The following is a 26,374-nucleotide window of genomic DNA, read 5'->3' as shown; positions in this document are numbered from 1 at the left end:
AATTTTGCTGACCACCAGTATATAATATATAGCAGTACGGTACAGTAGGCCATTGCTATTGATATATTACTGGCATATAATTCCACACATTAAAAAATGGAGAACAAAAATGTGGAGGGTAAAATAGGGAAAGATCAAGATCTGCTTCCACCTCGTGCTGAAGCTGCTGCCACTAGTCATGGGCGAGACGTTGAAATGCCATCAACGTCGTCTGCCAAGGCCGATGCCCAATGTCATAGTAGAGAGCATGTAAAATCCAAAAAACAAAAGTTCAGTAAAATGACCCAAAAATCAAAATTAAAAGCGTCTGATGAGAAGCGTAAACTTGCCAATATGCCATTTACGACACGGAGTGGCAAGGAACGGCTGAGGCCCTGGCCTATGTTCATGGCTAGTGGTTCAGATTCACATGAGGATGGAAGCACTCATCCTCTCGTTAGAAAACTGCAGTGCCACTCCTAGATGGGCCAGGTGTTTGTGTCGGCCACTTGGGTCGCTTAGCTTAGCCACACAGCTACCTCATTGCACCTCTTTTTTTCTTTGCATCATGTGCTGTTTGGGGACAAGTTTTTAAATCTGCCATCCTGTCTGACACTGCAGTGCCACTCCTAGATTGGCCAGTTGTTTGTGTCGGCCACTTGGGTCGCTTAGCTTAGTCACACAGCGACCTTTTTGCACCTCTTTTTTTCTTTGCATCATGTGCTGTTTGGGGACTATTTTTTGAAGTGCCATCCTGTCTGACACTGCAGTGCCACTCCTAGATGGGCCAGGTGTTTGTCCAAAACCAAAACACAAAAACCGAAAAGTGTCCGGTGCACATCACTAGTTTGAACCTCTCTAGGAAATAGAGTTAAAATTTCTCACTCGGAAAGTGGTCTTGCTGTTGGCCTTGGCATCCGCAAGATAGGTGTCTGAGTTAGGGGCCTTGTCTCACAAGAGTCCTTACTTGGTTTTCCATGAAGATAGGGCTGAGTTACGAACTCGTCAGCAATTTCTTCCAAAGGTGGTTTCTTCTTTCCATATAAACCAACCTATTGTGGTGCAAGTGGCTACTGACACCTTCGCTGCTTCAAAGTCTGTGGACGTGGTCAGGGCTTTGAAAATCTATGTCACCAGAACGGCTCGGATAAGGAAAACAGAGGCGCTGTTTGTCCTGTATGCTCCCAACAAGATTGGGTGTCCTGCTTCTAAACAGACTATTGCGCGCTGGATCAGAGGTACGTTTCAGCACACTCATTCCACGGCAGGATTGCCGGTACCGAATGCGGTGACTGCCCATTCTACTAGAAAGGTGGGCTCGTCCTGTGTGGCTGCCCGGGGGGTCTCGGCATTACAGCTTTGCCGAGCAGCTACTTGGTCAGGGGCAAACACGTTTGCTAAGTTTTACAAGTTTGACACCTTGGCCGATGAGGACCTCCAGTTTGGTCAATCGGTGCTGGAGGGTCATCCGCATTCTCCCGCCCGTACTGGAGCTTTGGTATAACCCCATGGTACTGAAGTGGACCCCAGCATCCTCTAGGACGTATGAGAAAACAGGATTTTAATACCTACCGGTAAATCCCTTTCTCCTAGTCCGTAGAGGATGCTGGGCACCCAGCCCAGTGCGTACTTTACCTGCAGTTGTTAATTTCTTAAAAATGTTTTCAGCACGGTTGCTGTAATGTTCATGCCCATTGGCATATATTTTGTTGAATGCCATGTGTGCGGCATGGTTGCAGTGTGAGCTGGTACGAATCTCACCATTAACTGAAAAAGTAAATCCTTTCCTCGAAATGTCCGTCTCCCTGGGCACAGTTCCTATACTGAGGTCTGGAGGAGGGGCATAGAGGGAGGAGCCAGTTCACACTCTGAAAAAGTCTTAAAGTGCCCATGGCTCCTGCGGAACCATCTATACCCCATTGTACTGAAGTGGATTTACTGGTAGGTATTAAAATCCTGTTTTTTTTTTACACACATGGCTACCAGCCTCCCATCCACCGCCCACGGATGGGGGGGACAGCCTCGGGCTTCACCCCTGGCCCTTGGGTGCCAGGAGGGGGCCTTTATTTAAGGGGTTTCCACTCCTCCAGGGAACCCCGGCCAGTGTGACTAGATGGGGGGGGTAATGCCACGGCCGCAGGGACCTACATAAATATGTCCCCCGGCTGTGGCATTATGTCCCTGGCTAGTGGAGCCCGATGCTGGTTTTAAAAATACGGGGGACCCTTGCATCTTTTGTCCCCTGTATTTTTGGAACCAGGACCGGACTAAGAGCCCGGTGCTGGTTGTCTAAATACAGGGAACCCCTGTCTAATTTTTTCCCAGTATTTAAACAACCAGGAACGGCTCAAAGAGCCCGAGGCTGGTTATACTTAGGAGGGGGGACCTCACATATTTTTTTTTACATTTTTTAACCCATTCAGACCCTTCTCCATTAAGTTAATGGAAACCCTGGACAACAAAATTGCATTCATGTCCTCCTCCCATCCCTTCCCAATCCCAAACACTAATTATTATTTTTGTCTATAAAAATGAACAATATATCACAAGTATGATGAGCAGGCAGGCAGCAGGCATTGGCGGCATCGGACTGAGATGCAAATTAGTGGCGGAGGGCTGGATCAGTTGCTGGTGAGCGAGTTTGTAAGCCATTGGTGGTGGCAGCGGGCATCGGCTCAGTGGCAGTAGCGGGCATTGGCTCGGCGGCGGTAGGGGTCATCGGCAGGATTCGGCAGACATTATGGCTGTAGTGCCTCACCAGCCACTGACCTCACCGCACGCCACTGCCATTGGGTGGTATGTAGGGGTCCTTTCAAACTTTTTCCTTGGGGCCTGCAATATACCTAGGTATGCCCCTGGACCTTCTCATTGTAGTGTGGTATAAAATTAATTGAGGGGAATTTAATGTTATATAATATGAACCGGGGCACTGTAATGAGGCACAATATGAATGGGGAGCACTATATGTCATAATGTGAATTGGGGGCACTGTGCGGCATAATGTGTACTGGCAGCTCTGAAATGTGATATAGAGTGAACTTAAGCACTACTGCGATTCAAAAATAAACTAGGGCACTACTATGGGGCATAACATTAATTAAGGCTCTACTATGGTTCAGAAAATGAACTAGGGCACTATTATAGGGCATAAAATGAACCAGGGCACTATTATACGGCATAAAATGAACTAGGGCACTATTATAGGGGATAAAATAAACTAGGGCACTACTATGGGGCATAACATTAATTAAGGCTCTACTATGGTTCAGAAAATGAACTAGGGCACTATTATAGGGCATAAAATTAACAACTACTGCAGAGAAGTGTCTCTCTAGAAGCATTGGGATGGGGGCCCCTTCAAAATGTTGCTATGGGGCCCACAAAGTTCTGGCTATGCCCTTGAAGAAGGATATAAGGGCTGAGTGCTATACACGGGACCTATAGTTAATAAGCCCTCTAGATTGTTCTAAAAATTGCAGTGGAAAGATGTGCCTTGCTGTAATATAACTGGCACTGACTCAGTGATGCTATAGCTGTTATATGGAACGTGTAGTCAGTAAATGACATGTACCACAATTAGGGACGGGTGCATAATATTTGGAAGTAGGTGCAGGTGTGCTCCTCCAGCGAACACTTGCAGTCAGGGACTGGTGGGGAAATGAGGGGTGCGGGGAGACATAGGGGGTCATTCCAACCTGATCGCACACTGATGTTTTTACTAGCAGCGCAACGATCAGGTCACTACTGCACATGCGTATGCATCGCAATTGGCAGGCGCGTCGTACGGGTACAAAGCGGATCGTTGCTGATCGATGGATTTAACGAAGAATCCATTCGCACAGCCGATCGCAAGGAGATTGACAGGAAGAGGGCGTTTATGAGTGTCAACTGACCGTTTTCTGGGAGTGTTTGGGAAAACGCCGGCATCTCCAAGCGTTTGAAGGGCGGATGTCTGACGTAAATACCGGGACTAGACAGGCTGAAGTGATCGCAAGGGCTGAGTAAGTTCAGACCTACTCAGAAACTGCACAAAATGTTTTTGCAGAGCTCGGCTGCACAGGCGTTCGCACACTTGCAAAGCAAAAATACACTCCCCCATAGGCGGCAACTATCTGATCACAGCGCTGCAAAAAGTAGCTAGCGAGCGATCAACTTGGAATGACCCCCATAGACTCTACATTTATGACCATAATTACAGAAGTGACAATTAATACATGGGTGCTACATGTATTCTACATATAAACATTATATAGAAAAGTTATAGAAATGCCCAATACATATCTAATCTAGTAATATAACAATGACAGCTGTGTGCAGGGTGCTGAGGCTGCAGCCCTGGTCAGGGACAAGTAGTGTCTGTGATGTCACAATTAGAGATGAGCGGGTTCGGTTCCTCGGAATCCGAACCCGCCCGAACTTCATGTTTTTTTTCACGGGTCCGAGCGACTCGGATCTTCCCGCCTTGCTCGGTTAACCCGAGCGCGCCCAAACGTCATCATGACGCTGTCGGATTCTCGCGAGGCTCGGATTCTATCGCGAGACTCGGATTCTATATAAGGAGCCGCGCGTCGCCGCCATTTTCACACGTGCATTGAGATTCATAGGGAGAGGACGTGGCTGGCGTCCTCTCCATTTAGATTAGAAGAGAGAGAGTGAGATTGATTTTAAACAGAGACACTTGATTTACTGGAGCTTAGGAGTACTGTAGAGAGTGCAGAGTTTAGTAGTGACTGACCACAGTGACCACCAGACAGTGCAGTTTTATTTAATATAATCCGTTCTCTGCCTGAAAAAAACGATACACAGTGACTCAGTCACATACCATATCTGTGTGCACTGCTCAGCCCAGTGTGCTGCATCATCTATGTATATATCTGACTGTGCTCACACAGCTTATAATTGTGGGGGAGACTGGGGAGCAGTGCCAGTTATAGGTTATAGCAGGAGCCAGGAGTACATATTATTAAAATTAAACAGTGCACACTTTTGCTGCAGGAGTGCCACTGCCAGTGTGACTGACCAGTGACCTGACCACACTGACCACCAGTATAGTTAGTAGTATACTATATTGTGATTGCCTGAAAAAGTTAAACACTCGTCGTGTGACTTGTGTGGTGTTTTTTTTTTTATTCTATAAAAAACTCATTCTGCTGACAGACAGTGTCCAGCAGGTCCGTCATTATATAATATATACCTGTCCGGCTGCAGTAGTGATATATATATATATTTTTTATATCATTATTTATCATCCAGTCGCAGCAGACACAGTACGGTAGTTCACGGCTGTAGCTACCTCTGTGTCGGCACTCGGCAGTCCATCCATAATTGTATACCACCTACCCGTGGTTTTTTTTTCTTTCTTCTTTATACATACATACTACATCTCATTATCAACCAGTCTATATTAGCAGCAGACACAGTACAGTAGTCCACGGCTGTAGCTACCTCTGTGTCGGCACTCGGCAGTCCGTCCATAATTGTATACCACCTACCCGTGGTTTTTTTTTCTTTCTTCTTTATACATACATACTACATCTCTTTATCAACCAGTCTATATTAGCAGCAGACACAGTACAGTAGTCCACGGCTGTAGCTACCTCTGTGTCGGCACTCGGCAGTCCGTCCATAATTGTATACCACCTACCCGTGGTTTTTTTTTCTTTCTTCTTTATACATACATACTACATCTCTTTATCAACCAGTCTATATTAGCAGCAGACACAGTACAGTAGTCCACGGCTGTAGCTACCTCTGTGTCGGCACTCGGCAGTCCATCCATAATTGTATACCACCTACCCGTGGTTTTTTTTTCTTTCTTCTTTATACATACATACTACATCTCTTTATCAACCAGTCTATATTAGCAGCAGACACAGTACAGTAGTCCACGGCTGTAGCTACCTCTGTGTCGGCACTCGGCAGTCCGTCCATAATTGTATACCACCTACCCGTGGTTTTTTTTTCTTTCTTCTTTATACATACATACTACATCTCTTTATCAACCAGTCTATATTAGCAGCAGACACAGTACAGTAGTCCACGGCTGTAGCTACCTCTGTGTCGGCACTCGGCAGTCCATCCATAATTGTATACCACCTACCCGTGGTTTTTTTTTCTTTCTTCTTTATACATACATACTACATCTCTTTATCAACCAGTCTATATTAGCAGCAGACACAGTACAGTAGTCCACGGCTGTAGCTACCTCTGTGTCGGCACTCGGCAGTCCATCCATAATTGTATACCACCTACCCGTGGTTTTTTTTTCTTTCTTCTTTATACATACATACTACATCTCTTTATCAACCAGTCTATATTAGCAGCAGACACAGTACAGTAGTCCACGGCTGTAGCTACCTCTGTGTCGGCACTCGGCAGTCCGTCCATAATTGTATACCACCTACCCGTGGTTTTTTTTTCTTTCTTCTTTATACATACATACTACATCTCTTTATTAACCAGTCTATATTAGCAGCAGACACAGTACAGTAGTCCACGGCTGTAGCTACCTCTGTGTCGGCACTCGGCAGTCCATCCATAATTGTATACTAGTATCCATCCATCTCCATTGTTTACCTGAGGTGCCTTTTAGTTGTGCCTATTAAAATATGGAGAACAAAAATGTTGAGGTTCCAAAATTAGGGAAAGATCAAGATCCACTTCCACCTCGTGCTGAAGCTGCTGCCACTAGTCATGGCCGAGACGATGAAATGCCAGCAACGTCGTCTGCCAAGGCCGATGCCCAATGTCATAGTACAGAGCATGTCAAATCCAAAACACCAAATATCAGTAAAAAAAGGACTCCAAAACCTAAAATAAAATTGTCGGAGGAGAAGCGTAAACTTGCCAATATGCCATTTACCACACGGAGTGGCAAGGAACGGCTGAGGCCCTGGCCTATGTTCGTGGCTAGTGGTTCAGCTTCACATCAGGATGGAAGCACTCAGCCTCTCGCTAGAAAAATGAAAAGACTCAAGCTGGCAAAAGCAGTAGCACCGCAAAGAACTGTGCGTTCTTCGAAATCCCAAATCCACAAGGAGAGTCCGACTCCAATTGTGTCGGTTGCGATGCCTGACCTTCCCAACACTGGACGTGAAGAGCATGCGCCTTCCACCATTTGCACGCCCCCTGCAAGTGATGGAAGGAGCACCCGCAGTCCAGTTCCTGATAGTCAGATTGAAGATGTCAGTGTTGAAGTACACCAGGATGAGGAGGATATGGGTGTTGCTGGCGCTGGGGAGGAAATTGACCAGGAGGATTCTGATGGTGAGGTGGTTTGTTTAAGTCAGGCACCCGGGGAGACACCTGTTGTCCGTGGGAGGAATATGGCCGTTGACATGCCTGGTGAAAATACCAAAAAAATCAGCTCTTCGGTGTGGAAGTATTTCACCAGAAATGCGGACAACAGGTGTCAAGCCGTGTGTTCCCTTTGTAAAGCTGTAATAAGTAGGGGTAAGGACGTTAACCACCTCAGAACATCCTCCCTTATACGTCACCTGCAGCGCATTCATAATAAGTCAGTGACAAGTTCAAAAACTTGGGCCGACAGCGGAAGCAGTCCACTGACCAGTAAATCCCTTCCTCTTGTAACCAAGCTCACGCAAACCACCCCACCAACTCCCTCAGTGTCAATTTCCTCCTTCCCCAGGAATGCCAATAGTCCTGCAGGCCATGTCACTGGCAATTCTGATGATTCCTCTCCTGCCTGGGATTCCTCCGATGCATCCTTGTGTGTAACGCCTACTGCTGCTGGCGCTGCTGTTGTTGCTGCTGGGAGTCGATGGTCATCCCAGAGGGGAAGTCGTAAGACCACTTGTACTACTTCCACCAAGCAATTGACTGTCCAACAGTCCTTTGCGAGGAAGATGAAATATCACAGCAGTCATCCTACTGCAAAGCGGATAACTGAGGCCTTGACATCCTGGGTGGTGAGAAACGTGGTTCCGGTATCCATCATTACTGCAGAGCCAACTAGAGACTTGTTGGAGGTACTGTGTCCCCGGTACCAAATACCATCTAGGTTCCATTTCTCTAGGCAGGCGATACCGAAAATGTACACAGACCTCAGAAAAAGAGTCACCAGTGTCCTAAAAAATGCAGCTGTACCCAATGTCCACTTAACCACGGACATGTGGACAAGTGGAGCAGGGCAGGGTCAGGACTATATGACTGTGACAGCCCACTGGGTAGATGTATGGACTCCCGCCGCAAGAACAGCAGCGGCGGCACCAGTAGCAGCATCTCGCAAACGCCAACTCTTTCCTAGGCAGGCTACGCTTTGTATCACCGGTTTCCAGCATACGCACACAGCTGAAAACCTCTTACGGCAACTGAGGAAGATTATCGCGGAATGGCTTACCCCAATTGGACTCTCCTGTGGATTTGTGGCATCGGACAACGCCAGCAATATTGTGTGTGCATTAAATCTGGGCAAATTCCAGCACGTCCCATGTTTTGCACATACCTTGAATTTGGTGGTGCAGAATTTTTTAAAAAACGACAGGGGCGTGCAAGAGATGCTGTCGGTGGCCAGAAGAATTGCGGGACACTTTCGGCGTACAGGCACCACGTACAGAAAACTGGAGCACCACCAAAAACTACTGAACCTGCCCTGCCATCATCTGAAGCAAGAAGTGGTAACGAGGTGGAATTCAACCCTCTATATGCTTCAGAGGTTGAAGGAGCAGCAAAAGGCCATTCAAGCCTATACAATTGAGCACGATATAGGAGGTGGAATGCACCTGTCTCAAGCGCAGTGGAGAATGATTTCAACGTTGTGCAAGGTTCTGATGCCCTTTGAACTTGCCACACGTGAAGTCAGTTCAGACACTGCCAGCCTGAGTCAGGTCATTCCCCTCATCAGGCTTTTGCAGAAGAAGCTGGAGACATTGAAGGAGGAGCTAACACGGAGCGATTCCGCTAGGCATGTGGGACTTGTGGATGGAGCCCTTAATTCGCTTAACAAGGATTCACGGGTGGTCAATCTGTTGAAATCAGAGCACTACATTTTGGCCACCGTGCTCGATCCTAGATTTAAAGCCTACCTTGGATCTCTCTTTCCGGCAGACACAAGTCTGCTGGGGTTGAAAGACCTGCTGGTGAGAAAATTGTCAAGTCAAGCGGAACGCGACCTGTCAACAACATCTCCTCCTTCACATTCTCCCGCAACTGGGGGTGCGAGGAAAAGGCTCAGAATTCCGAGCCCACCCGCTGGCGGTGATGCAGGGCAGTCTGGAGCGACTGCTGATGCTGACATCTGGTCCGGACTGAAGGACCTGACAACGATTACGGACATGTCGTCTACTGTCACTGCATATGATTCTCTCACCATTGAAAGAATGGTGGAGGATTATATGAGTGACCGCATCCAAGTAGGCACGTCACACAGTCCGTACTTATACTGGCAGGAAAAAGAGGCAATTTGGAGGCCCTTGCACAAACTGGCTTTATTCTACCTAAGTTGCCCTCCCACAAGTGTGTACTCCGAAAGAGTGTTTAGTGCCGCCGCTCACCTTGTCAGCAATCGGCGTACGAGGTTACATCCAGAAAATGTGGAGAAGATGATGTTCATTAAAATGAATTATAATCAATTCCTCCGTGGAGACATTCACCAGCAGCAATTGCCTCCACAAAGTACACAGGGTGCTGAGATGGTGGATTCCAGTGGGGACGAATTGATAATCTGTGAGGAGGGGGATGTACACGGTGATATATCGGAGGATGATGATGAGGTGGACATCTTGCCTCTGTAGAGCCAGTTTGTGCAAGGAGAGATTAATTGCTTCTTTTTTGGGGGGGGTCCAAACCAACCCGTCATATCAGTCACAGTCGTGTGGCAGACCCTGTCACTGAAATGATGGGTTGGTTAAAGTGTGCATGTCCTGTTTATACAACATAAGGGTGGGTGGGAGGGCCCAAGGACAATTCCATCTTGCACCTCTTTTTTCTTTTCTTTTTCTTTGCGTCATGTGCTGTTTGGGGAGGGTTTTTTGGAAGGGCCATCCTGCGTGACACTGCAGTGCCACTCCTAGATGGGCCCGGTGTTTGTGTCGGCCACTAGGGTCGCTTATCTTACTCACACAGTCAGCTACCTCATTGCGCCTCTTTTTTTCTTTGCGTCATGTGCTGTTTGGGGAGGGTTTTTTGGAAGGGCCATCCTGCGTGACACTGCAGTGCCACTCCTAGATGGGCCCGGTGTTTGTGTCGGCCACTAGGGTCGCTTATCTTACTCACACAGTCAGCTACCTCATTGCGCCTCTTTTTTTCTTTGCGTCATGTGCTGTTTGGGGAGGGTTTTTTGGAAGGGACATCCTGCGTGACACTGCAGTGCCACTCCTAGATGGGCCCGGTGTTTGTGTCGGCCACTAGGGTCGCTTATCTTACTCACACAGTCAGCTACCTCATTGCGCCTCTTTTTTTCTTTGCGTCATGTGCTGTTTGGGGAGGGTTTTTTGGAAGGGACATCCTGCGTGACACTGCAGTGCCACTCCTAGATGGGCCCGGTGTTTGTGTCGGCCACTAGGGTCGCTTATCTTACTCACACAGTCAGCTACCTCATTGCGCCTCTTTTTTTCTTTGCGTCATGTGCTGTTTGGGGAGGGTTTTTTGGAAGGGACATCCTGCGTGACACTGCAGTGCCACTCCTAGATGGGCCCGGTGTTTGTGTCGGCCACTAGGGTCGCTTATCTTACTCACACAGTCAGCTACCTCATTGCGCCTCTTTTTTTCTTTGCGTCATGTGCTGTTTGGGGAGGGTTTTTTGGAAGGGACATCCTGCGTGACACTGCAGTGCCACTCCTAGATGGGCCCGGTGTTTGTGTCGGCCACTAGGGTCGCTTATCTTACTCACACAGCTACCTCATTGCGCCTCTTTTTTTCTTTGCGTCATGTGCTGTTTGGGGAGGGTTTTTTGGAAGGGCCATCCTGCGTGACACTGCAGTGCCACTCCTAGATGGGCACGGTGTTTGTGTCGGCCACTAGGGTCGCTTATCTTACTCACACAGCTACCTCATTGCGCCTCTTTTTTTCTTTGCGTCATGTGCTGTTTGGGGAGGGTTTTTTGGAAGGGCCATCCTGCGTGACACTGCAGTGCCACTCCTAGATGGGCACGGTGTTTGTGTCGGCCACTAGGGTCGCTTAGCTTAGTCATCCAGCGACCTAGGTGCAAATTTTAGGACTAAAAATAATATTGTGAGGTGTGAGGTATTCAGAATAGACTGAAAATGAGTGGAAATTATGGTTTTTGAGGTTAATAATACTTTGGGATCAAAATGACCCCCAAATTCTATGATTTAAGCTGTTTTTTAGGTTTTTTTGAAAAAAAACACCCGAATCCAAAACACACCCGAATCCGACAAAAAAAATTCGGTGAGGTTTTGCCAAAACGCGGTCGAACCCAAAACACGGCCGCGGAACCAAACCCAAAACCAAAACACAAAACCCGAAAAATTTCAGGCGCTCATCTCTAGTCACAATGCAGCCCTGGTCAGGGACAGGTAGTGTCTGTGATGTCACAATGCAGCCCTGGTCAGGGACAGGTAATGTCTGTGATGTCACAATGCAGCCCTGGTCAGGGACAAGTAGTGTCTGTGATGTCACAATGCAGCCCTGGTCAGGGACAGGTAGTGGCTGTGATGTCACAATGCAGCCCTGGTCAGGGACAGGTAGTGTCTGTGATGTCACAATGCAGCCCTGGTCAGGTATAGGTAGTGTCTGTGATATCACAATGCAGCCCTGGCCAGGGACAGGTAGTGTCTGTGATGTCACAATGCAGCCCTGGTCAGGGACAGGTAGTGTCTGTGATATCACAATGCAGCCCTGGTCAGGGACAGGTAGTGTCTGTGATGTCACAATGCAGCCCTGGTCAGGGACAGGTAGTGTCTGTGATGTCACAATGCAGCCCTGGTCAGGGACAGGTAGTGTCTGTGATGTCACAATGCAGCCCTGGTCAGGGACAGGTAGTGTCTGTGATATCACAATGCAACCCTGGTCAGGGACAGGTAATGTCTGTGATGTCACAATGCAGCCCTGGTCAGGGACAGGTTGTGTCTGTGATATCACAATGCAGCCCTGGTCAGGGACAGGTAGTGTCTGTGATGTCACAACGCAGCCCTGGTCAGGGACAGGTAATGTCTGTGATGCCACAATGCAGCCCTGGTCAGGGACAGGTAGTGTCTGTGATGTCACAATGCAGCCCTGGTCAGGGACAGGTAGTGTCTGTGATGTCACAATGCAGCCCTGGGCAGGGGCAGGTAGTGTCTGTGATGTCACAATGCAGCCCTGGTCAGGGACAGGTAGTGTCTGTGATGTCACAATGCAGCCCTGGGCAGGTACAGGTAGTGTCCGTGATGTCACATTGCAGTCCTGGGCAGGTACAGGTAGTGTCTGTGATGTCACAATGCAGCCCTGGTCAGGGACAGGTAGTGTCTGTGATGTCACAATTGTGTCATAACCTCTTATACACTTGGCTGTTACTCAGAGAGAGTAGTTGCTTCCCAGACATCAGTGTGAGAAGTCGCGTATTAATCAGAGCTGTTAATTCAGTTGTTTTCTATATTTTATTTATTTTATTTGCAATTATATTTACAATTATTAATATTTAAATTATTAGATTAGTATAGTTATTTAAAGTATTTTATTTAGAACTTTTAGAATAAGATCAGTGCCCAGTGTCCAGACTGTTAGAACCGGGCCCAACACCCCTCTCTGAGGATGTACGGCCTCTCGTGGAGGAGACTGTTTTCGGTCTTTTGCTGCCCACCGCGGCTGAACCGTATTATTGCCAAACTGGCCTTTCACCCCCCCCCCCGGAGCCTACGTACACGATACGTGAGTTTGAGGCCCCCCCAGCCCAGGACCTGGTGCAGGATAAGCAGGTGGACCCCACAGTCTCTCTACCTCCGGTATGCAATCTGCAACTGTCAGAGGGGGCTAACTGGCCACACTCCCAGCAGAAGCTGGACGCTGTAGAGATGTTCCGCTGTACCACCAAGCGGGGTAATAGCCTGGCATGTATGTAGGTCCGCTGTGTCCCTGGGAGCCGTTATACCCTCCTCTACTCTCACGACTGTGCTGTTGACCTAGGCAAGATGTGCAGCCGCTACCTTGCCCTGGGCTCCAAGATCAAGTGCAATATCTTCTTGTACGACTACTCAGGCTATGGGGTGAGCAGCGGAAAGCCAAGCGAGAAGAATGTATATGCAGACATCGAGGCAGCCTGGCACACCCTGAGGACCCGGTATGTATGATTGGTATGTATGAGTCTTCTCCAGCCCTCACACAGCCTCTGTCCTGTATGTCTGTGGGGGTTATGCTACACTAAGGGCTACTATTTACTACATAGGGTGAATGTATATGCTGTGTATTGTGTGTATGTCCCCAGTGCCTGTCAGTGTGCAGCAGCGGCGGGTGCCCGGTGGAGGGACAGTGTATCGATTCCCTGCTCCGGATGAGAAGCGACGACGGGCAGCGGCGCAGCAGCGGCATTTCAAATTTGGCGCCAATTTGGCCGCCATTGAGAACTGCCGGCCAATCACAGGAGGGCGCGGTGAGCCAATCGGCGCTCGCCGTGTCATAGGCCCCGCCCCCGGCTTCTGGCGTCAGACGCCGGGCGGGAGCCAAAGAGGCAGGCCGCGCTGAAGAGCGGCAAAGAGTGGGATGAAGAAAGGAAGCGGTGGAGCAGGAGAAGACGGAGGCCGTGGGGAGAAGAGCTCCGGTGGCTGCTGAAGAGGCCGGAAGAGGCCGGCAATGAGAAGGAAGCTGTTCAGCATCAGCTGGACGCTGAGAAGAGGCGGCGATGCCGCTGGCCAGGATGGGCCAGCGGCAGAAGAGCGCGGCTGAGGACCCGGAGAGGAGACCAGGGGAGGAATGCAGAAGAGCTAACAAAGCTCCCCCCTGGTGCCTCTCCCACCGGTACAGGTAGGCCCTCCGTGAGGGCGCCTGTCCCCCCCCCCTTCTCTCCTCCCTAGACCACCAGGGATCGGGCAGTAGGACCGTGGGCACAGTCAGGCCACAGGCCTGTGGCACAGCAGGCGGGCACTAGGCCCATGGGATAATAGCAGGCATTAGGCCTGAGCCATATTAGAGGGCACTAGGCCCTAGTTCAGTTAGGCGGCAGTCAAGTATATAAGGTGACCATGGGCATTAGGCCCCGGTCACTCAGCGGGCCCCAAGTTAGGCGGGCGCTAGGCCCGAGAGTAAAGTTAGGCCTCTGGCCTGGGTGCAGATAGGGGGCACTAGGCCCAACTAAGCAAAGGGAAGTGGGTAGGCTGTACGGCACCCACATCCCAGTAGTCTAAGGCAGGTAGGGATTTAAAGAGATAGCACCATTGTAAAATACTTGGATCGCACTGTGGCCCTTATTCCGAGTTGTTCGCTTGCTAGCTACTTTTGGCAGAAATGCAAACACAAAGCCGCCGCCCTCTGGGAGTGTATCTTAGCATAGCAGAATTGCTAACGAAAGATTAGCAATTGCTAACGAAAGATTAGCAATTCTGCTAATATTAGCAGAATTGCTAACGAAAGCAATTTCCTTGCAGTTTCTGAGTAGCTCCAGACCTACTCCTAGATTGTGATCTCTTCAGTCTGTTTAGTTCCTGGTTTGACGTCACAAACACGCCCAGCGTCCGACCAGCCACTCCTGCGTTTTTACCTGGCACGCCTGCGTTTTTTAGCACACTCCCTGAAAACGGACAGTCTCCGCCCAGAAACACCCACTTCCTGTCAATCAGCAGAGCGATTGAAAAGCATCGTTCGCCTGTGAATAAAATAGCATAGTTTTGTGTAAATTTGGTTAGCGCGTGTGCACTGAGATGCATACGCATGCGCAGAACTGCCGGATTTTAGCCTATTAGCAATTCTGCAAAAATTAGCAGTGAGCGAACAACTCGGAATGAGGGCCTGTGTTTTGTGATGAATGTTGTTTCCGTGCAGGGCCAAGTTTGCTGATAGTTTGTGTGTAGTTTGTTGCACCACACACACAGAGCTAGTTTGAGGGCTCTACCGTTATAGTTAGTGTAGTGGTGTTACACCAGTATAGAGTTGGGCCCTGCACGACTGTTGTTGTTTGCCTCCTTACAGGGACCTGTAAGTGGAGAAGAAGCTCGCAGTGCAAGATTGGCAACGGTGAGTAACATCTGTGTCCGTGTGTCCCTTTCGATGTGTGTTTGTCCCTATCTGTCTCCCTTCCTTCTGGGCGAACTGTGAACCTTGCACGCAGGTGCAAGGTTTAATTTACACCTGGTGCGAGAGTACCGATAGGTGAAATTCGGGCTCTGAGGCTGTGCACCCAGGATGACCGAAAGCTCTATTTTTCGCTGTTTCGGAGGGCGTTTCGGTCCACAGTTAGGAGGAACGGCACTCAGCAATCTCCTTCCCCCTAGGTCATCGTGACCGAGTCCGACTGAAGGTTCCAGGTCCATTGAAGGTTCCGTGACCTGAAGGTGAGAGAGTGCGGCGCCCGGTAAGTAGAGAGTCTACACCTGCACGGCAGCAGGCACTACACCGCACCGCCACGCTCTTACACTGTAACACACATACACTGCCTATCACTCATATAAGTGTTCCAGTCATTTACCTAGAGTAGATATAAAGCCTTTATATAGAAGTTTCCCATAAGGAACTACAATAGAAGTGATGTAGAGTTTACATTTTCTGCTTTATCTCTACAGATACGGAGTCCCGGCGGAAAATATAATTTTGTATGTGGAGAGCATTGGGACGGCACCTGCCGTTGACCTTGCCACGCGATACCAATGTGCAGCAGTAATACTGCACGCCCCACTCATGTCAGGGGTGCGGATGGGCTATCCTAACGTCCGGAGGACCTACTGTTGGGATGCCTTCACCAAGTAAGACAATGCTGTGTTTTTATACTATGCTGTAGGTTATCTGTGGGGTTTAGTATGTGCTGGGAACAGGCAGTGCCAGCGGCAGCTCACGTACGGTATAACTGAATTGGCCCCTAGGTGCGCTTTGTCAGGCAAACACTAGGGGGTATATCTACTAAATGTCCATTTCCTGCAATTTTCATCTGTTGGAAATCCATCTAAATGGAAATTGTGTCAGATAATCTTTTTATATTCATTTTTCAATGTTAGTAAATGTGTGTTTTAGCCCCTGGAACACAACATCCCTTTAAATTGTTTCCTCTCAATTCGAAATTAATAAATATCGAACTTTAGTAAATACACCCCCAGCTCTGTTGGCCCAATCAGTTTGTATGTGTATCCCAGAGGGATGCCTTCAGCATTTCCGATGGACAGGATGCCGGAGGTCATGTGACGACACTGGAATCCCAACACCATTCTGTACACCGGTGCAGGAATACCGACCACTGACATCCCGAAGGTAAGTATTGGGGAGAGCTTTAGTGTTAGGGCCCGGGGTGGTTAGAGTTAGGCACTAAGGGGGGTTAGCCCTAGCTGCCACCCCCAGAGGGTTAGGGTAGGGGTGAGTAAACATACTTACCCCATCCATCGTCGGGATATTCAATGTCAAGATGCTGGTGTCGGTCATGTGACCTACGGCATCCCCACCACCGATATAGCATACCGAACTTGTGTTGAATCCTAATCCAATTAGAGTCCATCAGTCTTTTCTGATTGAAAAACTTACAGGATAACTCCCTACCAGAAACCTGGTTCCCAGAGCTTACTCTCTGGGAGCTGTGGCCCTGTATCTCTTGCCAGTGTCGTAACACCCTGCATCTACTGCTGCCGCTCCCATATGCTCTTATTGGTGAGCAATGCTCTGCCTGTGTGAGCAAGTGACCCCGATGTAATTTTACATGTGTGATAGCTTCATGCTGTTCCTGTTGTATAATCCCTTTGTATCATGTCCTTTGCAGCATCGATAAAATCTCCAAGGCGACCTGCCCGGTACTCATCATCCACGGGACTGAAGATGAGATTGTGGACTTCTGCCATGGGCTGACACTGTATGAGCACTGCCCAAATGCTGTAAAGCCTCTCTGGGTCGAAGGAGGAGGGCACACCAATTTATATAAGCACAAGCAATATCTAGTGAGACTCCAGAAATTCATCTCTCAGGAGCTGCCCAATATCTGAAGCCACCACCGCACTCGTACATTTACCATCTAATCCAGGACCGAGACCTCTCAACGGCACATTCCACCTAGGTGCATTATAGATCCATCAGATCCATCAGTCAAAGATAATGACCAGTCCATCTGCTGGGAGCTAACATCCGGGATCTGACATATACATAACGCCTAATGCTCTCTTACAATATACCAATCTGAACTAACTCAAGGGTGTCTGTGTTACTTTTCCATAGCGTTGTCTCATGGAGGAACACAAGATGTAGCTTTGGAGTTCCATTTGTCTAGTTCATCTCCAAACAAGGCCTCTCCTGTGAATGGTAGGCCTTCCACGCCTTTCCTGGAGTCCGCGTCAGCAGTCCACTGGCGTAGCCACAAGCCCCTGCGTGCCGACATGCCATAGCGGTGGTGCATGCATTAAGCAAGCCTATCTCTTTTATGGCTTCCACCATAAAGTTTGTAGATCCTGTGTATGCTGCAGGAGTAAAACAACATCCCCTCTAGACAAGGAATCTAACCCCTCAATAAGGTTACCTGACCATTTTGCAATGGCTTTTGTGATCCATGCACATGCAATAGTGGGTCTCTGGGCCACCCCAGCAGCTGTGTACAATGATTTGAGTGTAGTCTCAATTTTATGATCAGCCTTTTAGGGAGGCTGCCCCAGGAGCAGGCAATACAATTTTTCGTGATAGCCTAGAGACTGATGCGTCCACTATCTGTGGATTTTCCCATTTTTTCCTATCCTCCAGAGGAAAGGGAAAAGATGAGAGTAACCTTTTAGGGATCTGAAATTTCTTATCAGTATTAACCCATTGTTCTTCAGGCAGGGTATTCAATTCCTTTGACACAGGAAAAGTGACTGAGTGAGGACTTCTTTTTTACATTAAAATAAGTTTCCTCACACTCCTCTGACACCTTATCAGGAATATGCAGAACATCTCTGATAGCCTCTATAAGAGCCTCTATTCCCTGTGATAGAGCCGCCCCCTCCAAGTCCACCTCACCCTCCTCCAAGTCTGACCCATTAGCGTCAGAGTCAGATTGCAGGATATTGACCAGAGATCGCTTTTGCAGACAAATGGGAGGGGATTGAGATGCTGTTTTGGGGACTGAGTCTCTGTTCATAAACTCATCCACAGTCTGTTTTAAGTATTGCGTCTCTTTCTCATTACAGGACAATTTTGTAGAAACAGTGGAGATCATTTCTTTAAGAGAATTAACCCACTCCGGTTCAGCCCCGCTATTCTGTGAACCCGGAGTACCCAGTAGTGAGCCTCCTGCAGTGGTGCAAGTAGAAAAAATGTCTTACAGGTACTGTGTGCGAGAGCCGAAGGCGTGCACGCCAAAAAAATGGGTGTGGCCAAATGCCACATGGGGCATGGCCAATGAAAATGGGGCGTGATACATATATGGGGGGAAGGAGGGGCAGATACACATATGACCCCGATAGTGCCAGATACATGTTGCCCACAGTGCCAGATATACATTGCTCCCACTGTGCCAGATACACAAATGCCCCCACTGTACCAGATACACAAATGCCCCCACTGTGCCAGATACACATTGCCCCACTGTGCCAGATACACATTGCCCCACTGTGCCAGATACACAAATGCCCCCACTGTGCCAGATACACATTGCCCCACTGTGCCAGATACACAAATGCCCCCACTGTGCCAGATACACATTGCCCCACTGTGCCAGATACACAAATGCCCCACTGTGCCAGATATACAATGCCCCCACAGTGCCAGATATACATTGCCCCCACAGTGCTAGATATACATTGCCCCCACAGTGCCAGATATACAATGTCCCCACAGTTCCAGATATACATTGCCCCCACAGTGCCAGAAAAACATTGGAGGGAAATTAAGTGGAGAGAGATAAAGTACCAACCAATCAGCTCCTGTCATTTTCAAACACAACCTATACCAATGCAGTTAGCAGCTGATTGGCTGATACTTTAGCTCTCTCTGCTTTATCTCTCTCCAAGGCTTAGTACATAGGGGCTAATTCAGTAAGGGGACTGCATATTCTGCTAATCAGCAGAATTTGCAGTCCTTTTGTTAGCATGCTGACCGCCTCCTCCCCCTCTTCAACAAGCAGAAAATTGTGAACACAGCACAATTTCTGCTGGTTAACAGAAATTAAGGATGCCCCCTGCTGGCGCAGTTTAGCAATGATTCCTATCGCGGTGGCTGCTTGAGACGTCACACAGCTGCCGCGATCACGACCCCGCCACACCCCGTTTGTGCCGCACCGCCCCCCTTCCCCCCGTTTGTCCGCCTCTGCCCCCACAACTCTCCATCTCCACCCTGGAAACGGAGCGTTGCCGCGCCCGCATCTTTTTCTAATTTTTTGAGGTTGGATCGCACACTGCAATCCAACCTGAATTAGCCCCACAGACCTTTATTTCTCTCTTTCTAAGGTCTGATATTTCTTCCTCACCAGTCCTGGCTATGTGATTGTATATGACCCAGTAACAACCGGTATAGAATTTCTTATCCAGGTAGGTCCTATAGATAGATATTTAAAAGGGGGTGTAGTATGGTATGCCGGCGGCCGGGCTCCCAGCGGCCAGCATACCAGCGCCGAAATCCCGACCGCCGGCATACCGACAGCTGGGCGAGCGCAAATAGCACACCACGCTATCTATTTTCCCTCCAGGGGGGTTGTGGATCCCCAAGAGGGAGAAAAGGTGTATGCTGGGTGTCGGCATTCCGGCACCGATATACTGTGCGCCGGGATCCCAACAGCCGGCAAACTGAACACCACCCCTTAAAAGGCCAACTAATGCAGCACTGCTTGAAGCCCCTTGTCCCCTGTCCTTTCCCCTGTATCCTCTGGCAGACAGTTTTGAGCAGTAGGAACTAGCTGTCAACAAAGAATAAGGAGAAGACAGATAAAGAGAGCAATAGCCATTAATAATAATTAGTGATGAGCGGGTTCGGTTTCTCGGAATCCGAACCCCCCCGAACTTCACCCATTTTACACGGGTCCGAGGCATACTCGGATACTCCAGTATTGCTCGGTTAACCCGAGCGCGCCCGAACGCCATCATCCCGCGGTCGGATTCTCGCGAGATTCGGATTCTATATAAGGAGCCGCGCGTCGCCGCCATTTTTCACTCGTGCATTGGAAATGATAGTGAGAGGACGTGGCTGGGGGCTGCAAATATCTGTGCTCACTGCTATTGTGGGGACTGGGGACCAGCAGTATTATATAGGAGGAGTACAGTGCAGAGTTTTGCTGACCAGTGACCACCAGTATTATACGTTCTCTGCCTGAAAAACGCTCCATATCTGTGCTCAGTGTGCTGCATATATCTGTGCTCACACTGCTTTATTGTGGGGACTGAGGACCAGCAGTATTATATAGGAGGAGTACAGTGCAGAGTTTTGCTGACCAGTGACCACCAGTATTATACGTTCTCTGCCTGAAAAACGCTCCATATCTGTGCTCAGTGTGCTGCATATATCTGTGCTCACACTGCTTTATTGTGGAGACTGGGGACCAGCAGTATTATATAGAAGGAGTACAGTGCAGAGTTTTGCTGACCAGTGACCACCAGTATTACACGTTCTCTGCCTGAAAAACGCTCCATATCTGTGCTCAGTGTGCTGCATATATCTGTGCTCACACTGCTTTATTGTGGGGACTGGGGACCAGCAGTATTATATAGGAGGAGTACAGTGCAGAGTTTTGCTGACCAGTGACCAGTGACCACCAGTATTATACGTTGTCTGCCTGAAAAACGCTCCATATCTGTGCTCAGTGTGCTGCATATATCTGTGCTCACACTGCTTTATTTTGGGGACTGGGGACCAGCAGTATTATATAGGAGGAGTACAGTGCAGAGTTTTGCTGACCAGTGACCACCAGTATTATACGTTCTCTGCCTGAAAAACGCTCCATATCTGTGCTGCATTGTAGTATATAGTAGGAGTACAGTGCATAATTTTGCTGACCACCAGTATATAATATATAGCAGTACGGTACAGAAGGCCACTGCTCTACCTACCTCTGTGTCATCAATTATACTATCCATCCATACCTGTGGTGCATTTCAGTTTTGCACAGTTTGCTGACCACCAGTATATAATATATAGCAGTATGGTACAGAAGGCCACTGCTCTACCTACCTCTGTGTCATCAATTATACTATCCATCCATACCTGTGGTGCATTTCAGTTTTGCACAGTTTGCTGACCACCAGTATATAATAAATAGCAGTATGGTACAGTAGGCCACTGCTCTACCTACCTCTGTGTCATCAATTATACTATCCATCCATACCTGTGGTGCATTTCAGTTTTGCACAGTTTGCTAACCGCCAGTATACAATATATAGCAGTACGGTACAGTAGGCCACTGCTCTACCTACCTCTCTGTCGTCAATTATACTATCCTGTTATGCACACCAGTGCCAGCAGGAATGTACTGGTGTCTGAACGGAGAGGGATGCAAAACAAATGAACTCACAGACAGACTGGGGAAAAATAAGAATTTACTTACCGATAATTCTATTTCTCGGAGTCCGTAGTGGATGCTGGGGTTCCTGAAAGGACCATGGGGAATAGCGGCTCCGCAGGAGACAGGGCACAAAAAGTAAAGCTTTTCCAGATCAGGTGGTGTGCACTGGCTCCTCCCCCTATGACCCTCCTCCAGACTCCAGTTAGGTACTGTGCCCGGACGAGCGTACACAATAAGGGAGGATTTTGAATCCCGGGTAAGACTCATACCAGCCACACCAATCACACCGTACAACTTGTGATCTAAACCCAGTTAACAGTATGATAACAGAGGAGCCTCTGAAAGATGGCTCCCTAAACAATAACCCGAATTAGTTAACAATAACTATGTACAAGTATTGCAGATAATCCGCACTTGGGATGGGCGCCCAGCATCCACTACGGACTCCGAGAAATAGAATTATCGGTAAGTAAATTCTTATTTTCTCTATCGTCCTAGTGGATGCTGGGGTTCCTGAAAGGACCATGGGGATTATACCAAAGCTCCCAAACGGGCGGGAGAGTGCGGATGACTCTGCAGCACCGAATGAGAGAACTCCAGGTCCTCCTTTGCCAGGGTATCAAATTTGTAGAATTTTACAAACGTGTTCTCCCCTGACCACGTAGCTGCTCGGCAGAGTTGTAATGCCGAGACCCCTCGGGCAGCCGCCCAAGATGAGCCCACCTTCCTTGTGGAATGGGCCTTAACAGATTTAGGCTGTGGCAGGCCTGCCACAGAATGTGCAAGTTGAATTGTGTTACAAATCCAACGAGCAATCGACTGCTTAGAAGCAGGCGCACCCAACTTGTTGGGTGCATACAGTATAAACAGCGAGTCAGATTTTCTGACTCCAGCCGTCCTTGAAATGTATATTTTTAAAGCTCTGACAACGTCCAACAACTTGGAGTCCTCCAAGTCGCTTGTAGCCGCAGGCACTACAATAGGCTGGTTCAGGTGAAACGCTGATACCACCTTAGGGAGAAAATGCGGACGCGTCCGCAGCTCTGCCCTATCCGAATGGAAAATTAAATAAGGGCTTTTATAAGATAAAGCCGCCAGTTCAGATACTCTCCTGGCGGACGCCAGGGCCAGTAACATAGTCACTTTCCATGTGAGATATTTCAAATCCACATTTTTTAGTGGTTCAAACCAATGGGATTTGAGGAAATCTAAAACTACATTTAGATCCCACGGTGCCACCGGAGGCACCACAGGAGGCTGTATATGCAGTACTCCTTTGACAAAAGTCTGGACCTCAGGAACTGAGGCCAATTCTTTTTGGAAGAATATTGACAGGGCCGAAATTTGAACCTTAATAGATCCCAATTTGAGACCCATAGACAATCCTGATTGCAGGAAATGTAGGAAACGACCCAGTTGAAATTCCTCCGTCGGAGCACTCCGATCCTCGCACCACGCAACATATTTCCGCCAAATGCGGTGATAATGCTTCGCGGTGACTTCCTTTCTTGCCTTAATCAAGGTAGGAATGACTTCTTCTGGAATGCCTTTTCCTTTTAGGATCTGGCGTTCAACCGCCATGCCGTCAAACGCAGCCGCGGTAAGTCTTGGAATAGACACGGTCCCTGCTGAAGCAGGTCCTGTCTTAGAGGTAGAGGCCACGGATCGTCCGTGACCATCTCTTGAAGTTCCGGGTACCAAGACCTTCTTGGCCAATCCGGAGCCACTAGTATCGATCTTACTTCGCTTTGCCGTATGATTCTCAATACCTTTGGTATGAGAGGCAGAGGAGGAAACACATACACCGACTGGTACACCCAAGGTGTTACCAGCGCGTCCACAGCTATTGCCTGCGGATCTCTTGACCTGGCGCAATACCTGTCCAGTTTTTTGTTGAGGCGAGACGCCATCATGTCCACCATTGGTCTTTCCCAACGGTTTATTAGCATGTGGAAAACTTCTGGATGAAGTCCCCACTCTCCCGGGTGAAGATCGTGTCTGCTGAGGAAGTCTGCTTCCCAGTTGTCCACTCCCGGGATGAACACTGCTGACAGTGCTATCACGTGATTCTCCGCCCAGCGAAGGATCCTGGCAGCTTCTGCCATTGCACTCCTGCTTCTTGTGCCGCCCTGTCTGTTTACATGGGCGACTGCCGTGATGTTGTCCGACTGGATCAACACCGGTCTTCCTTGAAGCAGAGGTTCCGCCTGGCTTAGAGCATTGTAGATTGCTCTTAGTTCCAGAATGTTTATGTGAAGAGACTTTTCCAGGCTCGACCACACTCCCTGGAAGTTTCTTCCTTGTGTGACTGCTCCCCAGCCTCTCAGGCTGGCGTCCGTGGTCACCAGGATCCAATCCTGTATGCCGAATCTGCGGCCCTCCAATAGATGAGCCCTCTGCAACCACCACAGAAGAGATACCCTTGTCCTTGGAGACAGGGTTATCCGCAGGTGCATCTGAAGATGCGTGCATTGATGTACAGACACCTTTCCTGGTTTTAGGAGATTCCTGACCAGGTCGGATAACTCCTTGGCTTTTTCCTCGGGAAGAAAAACCTTTTTCTGAACCGTGTCCAGAATCATCCCTAGGAACAGCAGACGAGTTGTCGGCATTAATTGGGATTTTGGAATATTCAGAATCCATCCGTGCTGCTTTAGCACCTCTTGAGATATTGCTAATCCCATCTCTAGCTGTTCTCTGGACCTTGCCCTTATTAGGAGATCGTCCAAGTATGGGATAATTAATACGCCTTTTCTTCGAAGAAGAATCATCATCTCGGCCATTACCTTTGTAAAGACCCGAGGTGCCGTGGACAAACCAAACGGCAGCGTCTGAAACTGATAGTGACAGTTTTGTACAACGAACCTGAGGTACCCCTGGTGTGAGGGGTAAATTGGAACGTGGAGATACGCATCCTTGATGTCCAAGGATACCATAAAGTCCCCTTCTTCCAGGTTCGCTATCACTGCTCTGAGTGACTCCATCTTGAACTTGAACTTCTTTATGTACAGGTTCAAGGACTTCAGATTTAGAATAGGCCTTACCGAGCCATCCGGCTTCGGTACCACAAATAGAGTGGAATAATACCCCTTCCCTTGTTGTAGAAGAGGTACCTTGACTATCACCTGCTGAGAGTACAGCTTGTGAATGGCTTCCAAAACCGTCTCCCTTTCGGAAGGGGACGTTGGTAAAGCAGACTTCAGGAAACGGCGAGGTGGATCTGTCTCTAATTCCAACCTGTACCCCTGAGATATTATCTGCAGGATCCAGGGATCTACCTGCGAGTGAGCCCACTGCGCGCTGTAATTTTTGAGACGACCTCCCACCGTCCCCGAGTCCGCTTGAGAAGCCCCAGCGTCATGCTGAGGCTTTTGTAGAAGCCGGGGAGGGCTTCTGTTCCTGGGAAGGAGCTGCCTGTTGCTGTTTCTTCCCTCGACCTCTGCCTCGTGGCAGATATGAATAGCCCTTTGCTCTCTTATTTTTAAAGGAACGAAAGGGCTGCGGTTGAAAAGTCGGTGCCTTTTTCTGTTGGGGAGTGACTTGAGGTAGAAAGGTGGATTTCCCGGCTGTAGCCGTGGCCACCAAATCTGATAGACCGACTCCAAATAACTCCTCCCCTTTATACGGCAAAACTTCCATATGCCGTTTTGAATCCGCATCGCCTGTCCACTGTCGCGTCCATAAAGCTCTTCTGGCCGAAATGGACATAGCACTTACCCGTGATGCCAGTGTGCAGATATCCCTCTGTGCATCACGCATATAAAGAAATGCATCCTTTATTTGTTCTAACGACAGTAAAATATTGTCCCTGTCCAGGGTATCAATATTTTCAATCAGGGACTCTGACCAAACTACCCCAGCACTGCACATCCAGGCTGTCGCTATAGCTGGTCGTAGTATAACACCTGTATGTGTGTATATACTTTTTTGGATATTTTCCATCCTCCTATCTGATGGATCTTTAAGTGCGGCCGTCTCAGGAGAAGGTAACGCCACTTGTTTTGATAAGCGTGTTAGCGCCTTGTCCACCCTAGGAGGTGTTTCCCAGCGCTCCCTAACCTCTGGCGGGAAAGGGTATAATGCCAATAATTTCTTTGAAATTATCAGCTTTTTATCAGGGGCAACCCACGCTTCATCACACACGTCATTTAATTCTTCTGATTCAGGAAAAACTATAGGTAGTTTTTTCACACCCCACATAATACCCTGTTTAGTGGTACCTGTAGTATCAGCTAAATGTAACGCCTCCTTCATTGCCAAAATCATATAACGTGTGGCCCTACTGGAAAATACGGTTGATTCGTCACCGTCACCACTGGAATCAGTGCCTGTGTCTGGGTCTGTGTCGACCGACTGAGGCAAAGGGCGTTTTACAGCCCCTGACGGTGTTTGAGGCGCCTGGACAGGCACTAATTGATTGTCCGGCCGCCTCATGTCGTCAAACGACTGCTTTAGCGTGTTGACACTATCCCGTAATTCCATAAATAAAGGCATCCATTCTGGTGTCGACCCCCTAGGAGGTGACATCCCCATATTTGGCAATTGCTCCGCCTCCACACCAATATCGTCCTCATACATGTCGACACACACGTACCGACACACAGCAGACACACAGGGAATGCTCTAAACGAAGACAGGACCCACTAGCCCTTTGGGGAGACAGAGGGAGAGTCTGCCAGCACACACCAAAAAGCGCTATATATGACAGGGATAGCCTTATAATAAGTGCTCCCTTATAGCTGCTTTATATATATCAAGATATTGCCATTAAATTTGCCCCCCCTCTCTGTTTTACCCTGTTTCTGTAGTGCAGTGCAGGGGAGAGACCTGGGAGCCGTCCTGACCAGCGGAGCTGTG

The 26,374-nt window shown here is 48.6% G+C and overlaps 1 pseudogene; it reads left to right on the top strand.

The window, feature by feature from the left end:
• The first annotated feature begins 12,690 nt into the window (after positions 1-12,690).
• LOC134944253 (alpha/beta hydrolase domain-containing protein 17C-like) lies at positions 12,691-17,045 on the top strand (annotated as a pseudogene).
• The last annotated feature ends 9,329 nt before the right edge of the window (positions 17,046-26,374 follow it).

The sequence above is a fragment of the Pseudophryne corroboree genome, chromosome 7 (assembly GCF_028390025.1).
Source record: "Pseudophryne corroboree isolate aPseCor3 chromosome 7, aPseCor3.hap2, whole genome shotgun sequence".
NCBI lineage: Eukaryota > Metazoa > Chordata > Amphibia > Anura > Myobatrachidae > Pseudophryne > Pseudophryne corroboree.
Note: the sequence above shows the minus strand (reverse complement) of the source record. Positions and strands in the feature narration are given on the sequence as shown.